General features: G+C 43.0%; 1 protein-coding gene across 1 annotated transcript in view; it reads left to right on the top strand.

Annotated features, from left to right (window-relative positions):
* Positions 1–7,500, top strand: part of robo3 (roundabout, axon guidance receptor, homolog 3) — a gene marked incomplete at both ends in the record, with an annotated part of 132,158 nt that overhangs the window by 8,216 nt on the left and 116,442 nt on the right. The gene's annotated exons all lie outside the window — the stretch shown is intronic.

Below are 7,500 nucleotides of genomic sequence, written 5' to 3' on the forward strand. Positions count from 1 at the left end.
ACATAATGCCCTTTATGGAGAGATAAGAACGTGGCATTTTGTGTGTGCGTCTGTGTCTGTGCACGCACGCGCGTGTGTTTCCGCACCTCGTAATTAATTTGGAACTCCAGGTCTAACGAGACATTGAAAAATGACACTGTGGTGAATCCTTTCTATTCAGACACACACACACACACACACACCCGTCCCTCTGCCACTGTGCAGCCCCTATACTCCACTATGGATGCTTTTCTCATTACACCTACGTCTTCCTCTGCCCACCTCGGTCAAGCTGCATGAGCAGGATGTGAGAGGCTGCTTTTCCAATGTGTGTGTGTGTGGGGGGAAGTTTGGTTGCTGCAGATTAATCAATGTGGATCCTGCATTATCCACAATTACTATTCCCAACAACTCCCCAGTCGGTCTATTAAGGAGGGATTCCGAGCCCAGTCATCCAGGGTTGGGGGATGACCCCTCGTGTAGAAGGGGGATGTCAATAAAGATGAGGGGGTTAAGTGTGCTGATGAGTCCGGGGTCAGCGCAAGAGGTTGAGACCCCTGACCCCGTTCACCCTCCACACACACTTACACACACACACACACACACACATACAACAACTGCCCCTCGTGCTTGCCCCTTAACCAGCGTTAACGTCTGTAGCTGTAGCATCGCGTGTGCACCAGGGATGGAAATTAACACCCGCCACACGCCATTTGCGGGTGGATTTGTATGGTGGCGGGTGAATTGTGTCACTTCACCCGCCACTGTGCGGGGTAATACTTTCCAGTCAGGTCCAATCAAATTTGCATATTTAATACATTCGTCATACGGCGAATGTTCCACAACCATTACTGTCAACATCCGGCCCCCTTCTTCTTCTACGCCTCTTTTGCTGAACTGCGACTGTCAACATCCGGGATAATATACCGGTAACCATACAGAAAATATGCCGGTATCAACATTCGGTATAGTATGCTAGGCTAATTATTGACATATATAAAAAAAAATACTAGAGAAAGCAATGTTGCGTTTCGTCACCGAAGGAAAGAGAACAGCTGGGGAGCCACCTGTGTAGGCCAGGTACAGGTGGCGGATGATAGTACGGCTGTCATCCCCAAAAAGAAGCGTTGTTTTAATAAGAGATGGCGAACATCGGACAGTGGGCAACACCGTGACTGGCTGGTGTTTGACGGGACGAGCCAGACAATGTTCTGTGCTCTGTCGTAAACATGCTTCGGATGGCCACAGGTCCAATAGTTTTGTGAGTGGGACACACAACCTAAAGTTGGAAGCCGTGGAGGACCACGAGTCCTCAAAAAGTCACTTTCACGTTTTGAAAATTGCCAAGGGAAAATCAGCGCCCAAAACCACGACAGCGATGAGGACGCTCGTTGGCCTCAAAACAGCCCAGCTTGATAGAAGTTAGTTCGAAATGCACACGCAATTACCAAAAGGGAAGGCCATTTCAAGACTTTGAATGGCACTGCACGTAAGTTAATTTTTTATTTTCTATTAGGCCGGATGCAATAGTTTGTTGCTGTCGGAAAAATAGCATGTTGGGTAACCTTAGAGCTCTGCTCACTTGTTTGGCAAACAGCTGCTTTCTGTCAGTCTGGTCAAAACAGATGTCAAGTGTGTGTGCTAAGACGTAGGGCTGTCCCGAATACCATTTTACAGGCTTTGAAAACTCGTTGGATATTCCGAGCGAGTATTCCAATACTCGTTCAAAAACAACATTAATAATTGAACAGTAAAAAAGTCGGGGTTCCTTAGTTTGCTGTTGTTCCGTTCCAAATCAGCTGTCATCTGTGCCATCGTAGCCCTTACAGGAGCTTATCAATTCTTCCCGTAACGTGCATATAAATCCATACAAAGATCCAATGTTTAGTCGTTTGTGTCCATATTAAATCCATCATTGACTGGGTATTTCTTTGACAAAAGCCAGTCTGTGAATGCGCAATAGCAGGGCTGCATAGCGAACGCACACAAACAGATACGCTAACGAGTATATATATATATATATATATATATATATATATATATATATATATATATATATATATAGTTTAATGTATTCTGACGTTTTTCAATGTGTCTTGCACCTATTAAGTCATTGTTTCTTGTTCTTGTTTTTTCATGGTCTGTTTTCAAATGTTTAATTTCGAATGCATAGGCAGAGTATGAGTCTTCCTATACCGAGAGGATACATCTGTTGCAGGCAGATTTCATTATACATCTGGTTGAATTTAAGAAATTAAAAGGCCAGTGCACTGAAAAAACAAATGTTCCTATTGACTTATGATGGTGTAGCCATGCATGTGGTTTTATTGTTAATATGTCAATTTGTTTTTATTGAAAATACTTTGTATAGATGAATTATCCCCAAACTTGTCATCGTAACACCTTTGAAATGACTTAACATGGCAGATACCTGTGTATTGTTTATCATATGCGGTAAGAGTGTAACATTTTCAACTCAGTTCCTTGGTAGCGCCTTCTTACAGTAAAAATCCCTTCTGATGGAAAAAATGATGTGTATAAAAAACACTTTTCTTATCTAGTGTTACTATTATATTGTTTATATTGGCTGGTAGATTTTTAAATCTACCTGCCACAGTGGCTGGTGGGCAAAAAAGTTAATTTCCATCTCTGGTGTGCACGTAGAATTATCCCTGCACGTGCACCCGTTCACATGCGAATACACCCACCCCCCACACACACACACAAATATGTTGACTGTGTGTCTCCGGCCGTCTGCTCATAAATGTTGGCCGGTCTGTCATGACATCTGCACGCGCCATTGTTATTGAAATGAATGTTCATTCTCTTCTCTGGAACATTCCCCAGAGCTGCACACACGAGTACTACAGCGTTTGGCTTTACGAGCAATACTATTATAAGATAATACCAAAATGATCGTCTTGTTTTAGGCAGGACTCCGATAACATTTCAAGAATTGTGAATTTTGTAAGATTGTGTTTCCAATGAGAATCAGATGTTAAGGTTGAATAGATTGTTTGGCGTACAGTAACAAAGTGAATGGGAAAAAAGTGCACAGACGCAGGCAAACACACACACACACACACACACACACACACACACACACACACACAGATACATACAAACTAGACTAAATGGGCTTGCCAATATTTCATATTTCAATAAGTCAATGACAATCTGCACAAGTGCACACATGGGCAGCAGCATGTGTCACCACCATAACCATGACAAATGGTAAGCTCTCTCTCACACACACAGACACACACGCTCGCACACATGTGCGCACAAACACACACACACACACACAAAAGCATACATGCACACACACACACAAACACACACAAAATACACAGAAACACACGCACACAAACACATACTGCACACAGTAATGTAATACATATTGCTTGTCACCTAAATCCATTTTCATTATGCATCACAATCCCACAGCCAATTACGCCCAACGCATTGATGATGAAGACAACGCAACACTGACAATACTGCAAAGTCAACACATTGGTCACGCGTGCTCATGAATACTAACACTAGGAGAGAATGTATTGTCAAAGTCTGATTGTTATAAGCTAAGCTAATACACCATGTTTGACAAACAGGAGAGGACCTAAATGGTTGCCGTGTTTGTTATTCACGTGTTTCACTTGTGTGATGTAGTGGAGAAACTTTGTAGAGAGCCCCGGAAATAAGATAATTGCATTTTCCTGAAATGTTGTATCTTTCAGATGTATGAACTTCATTCTGCGATCCCACTGCATACACACAAACACACAGATGTACGCACACACAATCAACCAAGTGAACGCAGCCACATACACCCAAGTGTTCATACACACAATCACCCAAGTGTATGCACACACAATTTAACCGATTCACTGACAAACCGTGTCCTTCATTGCTTTGATCTTGGGCTGTCCTCTGCGTCATTAATGCAGAAGTTTGACTTGGCATTAGTCCTCTTAAATGTTAATTGTCAGTGTATTAATGTGATCTGACACTGGTATACCAGGATATTTTAATCTTGATATTTACGCCACAGCACACAGGTTTTTACCTCAATGGCAGAGGTCGAAAAATCCTTTGGTCTTTAATTATTGTAAATATGCACAGGAAATTTGAACGTTTCCGCTATGGTGGACGCTGTAACTAAAGTTTTTGTCGAGTAAATGTCAATCTCATTTGAATTTGGTAAGGATATATTTGGAGGGAGAAGTCAATACACATCGTGCCAAATCAGAAATGAATTTCCCCTGACAGAGTTGTGAGCAAAAAATGTAAATAATAGTAGGCTAATATTATCTAGTTTATTTCCATCATTATCAGCATATAGTAGTAGTACACACACACACACACACACACACACACACACACACACACAAATAAATGAAGGTACACACAAACCAAGTATAGAAATGCAATTTCCAGGTATCTTACATTTTGAAGTTTGAAGAAACAATGTACTTTTTTAAAGCAAGGTTTTAATATAAATGATAGGATCCCCATTCTGCATTCTCGAACGGATCTGTCTATCCACCTTGGATAGAGTTGAGTCGTGAAAGTCAAAGTGATTTTGTGTAAGGGCTTTAGTATATACAGATGCGTAGGTGGCACTAGCAGAGAGCTAGCTTGCAAACTTAGTGGGAACAGTAGTAACTAAGGCAACTAGAGTTTCAAAATGTTTCAAAACTTTTTTTCACCCAACTGTGTTCAAAAGCAAGTCACGTCATTATTAATGTGACCCTGACTGGATCAATGGTGGGAGTGAGAAGTGAGAGAGTAGATAAAAGAGTGTGGTAAAAACAAGAAACAAAGGGCACAATGGCCAACAGCGGCAGACTTTAATGCAACTGTCATTTTCTTCTGCTCCATTGTAACGCAGGTGATGTGTTTGCCGCAGGATCTGAGGAAACCGTGGCCCTGCAAATAATTTAAAGAGTAGCCAGCGTTGCCCAGATGTCAAGCAAGTCTGAGGCTGCGGCTTTGCATTTTGCACGCATATGTCTCGAATCACAAATCCCTTCCAGCGCCGGGGCGAGGGCAGAGCAGCATCCGATTCAAAGGAGGGATTACTCCTGACTTGGGGGGAGGACGGGTGTTAAATATTAAAGAGGATGCATCGCTGTATGGCTCCAGCAGGTATATGCTAAGAGAACGCCAAAAAACAAAGCGGAAGCATAAAACGTGAACGGGGGAGCTACAGGGATGTAGAGAAGGAAAAATCAACAGGTGAGGACGAGTGAATGAACGATGAGATGTTGACAGGAAGAGAAGGAGAGGACATGGAGATGCTTACACAGAGCTGGGCAGGGTCCACAATGAACACCTTATTGGGGATTTGGGGTAGGGGTCAAAGAAGTGAAAGTGAAAAATACAGCCAATGAAGCCAAACGGAGGAAGACAAGCGAAAGGTAAGGTAAACGTTGTTATGTGAAGGGCTAGCGGCGGGGTACAGGTAGAATGTCATATTTCAGTCATGTGGCATACGGCGATGAAGATTGGCAGCTCTGCTCGCCACTCGTGGGTTCTATTAGCATAAAGCTATTTATTAGACTGATTTCCCTGGCTGAGAGCAACAGACACCAGAACAGAGCGGGTGACGTCGAGGGTTAAGGGCAAGTTGTCATGGAAACAGACGAGAGGGGATGCGCCGGCAGGGTGTGAGGGAGAATATTGTACGGCCATTTGAAGCACAGGTAGACCACGGCATATAGATTGAGGCATAGAGAGAGGTGGAGGGTAAAGGTCACGGGAGCATGGCGTGGCCGCCAAAGCGTTGATGGTGGGCTGCGGAATTATGTTTCACACTTTGCGTCTTATGTCTGTGTCAAGCGTTTGAGGGCTTCAGCGGCTGGCTATTTAACAGCATAGAAACCCCACCCCATACACACATACTACTTCCCTGTTTCACTTATGCACATGCAATTACAACATGTGTTTCCATAATTAAATCCAACATCACATGCAGTATCTGATTTGGCATCAAATGAATGCACTTTTGAACACACACACACACACACACACGCACACGCACACAAACAGACGCCCAAACTCTCTCTTGCTCTCTCTCACTTTCTCTCTCTTCCTCTTCTCTGTCTTGATTAGAGCAAATCAAAGACATGTCCCCTACCGCAGCAGGTGGTACAACAGACATTTATTTTTATTTTTACCGCCTAGGCCCCCACCCCCATCCCCCCCAAAGGTAGAAGCCACCAAATCAAGCAAGCTCTAAAAATGAACCGGTAGATAAAAGCCCACTCCCTGTAGATTTCCTCCAAGAAATAAAGAAATATATGCTTTCTGTATTTGCTTATACATGGACTATATCTTCTACTAGTATAAAAAACTCATTATGGTGAAGCAGCAAGGTTGTCAGTGTGTCAGCTCTTTCCAAGGCCTACACGTTTCTAAAGGCTCTTAATTCACACATTATTCAAACAAATATATGTTTTACCTTCTTTGTCTCCTTTGAATATTCATATTGCCCTTGAATTTCTGCATCAAAAGCTTAACACAACATGCTCAGGTGGTGTAACTAGAACGGAAATATGCAAAACTGTAACTGGTATATAGTATATAAGACATTCTCTTCCAAGTATGCGCTAGGCTACATGCACATTAGGCACGCTCATTAGAGCAATTTCAAATGCTCATTTTCTCAGACGTGCTTGATGCACAAACTAGCCATTACTACTATACACTGTGAAATCAGAAGCCTCCTGTCAGGCTATGGGGTAGACAACGTGCCTATGCATGCCAATTAACTTTGTTAACAGAGTAGAGGCTATTAAAAAAGGAAAATTTAACTCATGGTTACCATACGTTATGGTTACGGTTATCGTACACAAAAAAAAAACCCTTTTCACCTACATGAAGGTGGAATTTCTCCATGGTCCAAATATTCCTTCCAAGCGGTCGCTGGCAGTGTGTCTGATTGGTCCCTGATTGTAGTGACACCCGACTCCTCCAGCCTCTTCTTTATGACTTAAAAATCAATACACACCCTACGTGTGTGCGTGTGTGGGTTTGTGTCTGTGTGGGTGTGTAGGTGAAACAGGTTGATTCAATGTTTTTTTCTGTTTATGTTTACTTGGATACGTGCCCAAGGTAAATGCATACAACACGTAATGATAAATAATGAAAACCATGAGGCAGGGTGTTTGATTCGGTTTGTTGCTCCTGGTCACATAAATGAAAGGACAACTGTTGACCTTCAGTGTAGCACAACTACAGCTGGGCACTAGTGAGACCGACACTGAACCGTACACGTTTTATACGGTGACGTGGTCAATGAGGCGGCAGGAAAAACAACAAAGGCTCAAAGTAAAACAGAGAGAGCAGCAGGTGGGGTGTTTAATTCTGACCTCATCGCGCTGCCAGCGATACGTCTTGTAGTCATGACAGGGATGACATCACATAACGACCTTGTGTTCAAGCTTTACTCACCTTGCAACCCCCCCCCCCCCCCCCCATAGCTACTACATGATAGGGGGAATGAGTCACTCGCATTAT

This window comes from Pollachius pollachius, assembly GCF_949987615.1.
Source record: "Pollachius pollachius genome assembly, chromosome: 6".
NCBI lineage: Eukaryota > Metazoa > Chordata > Actinopteri > Gadiformes > Gadidae > Pollachius > Pollachius pollachius.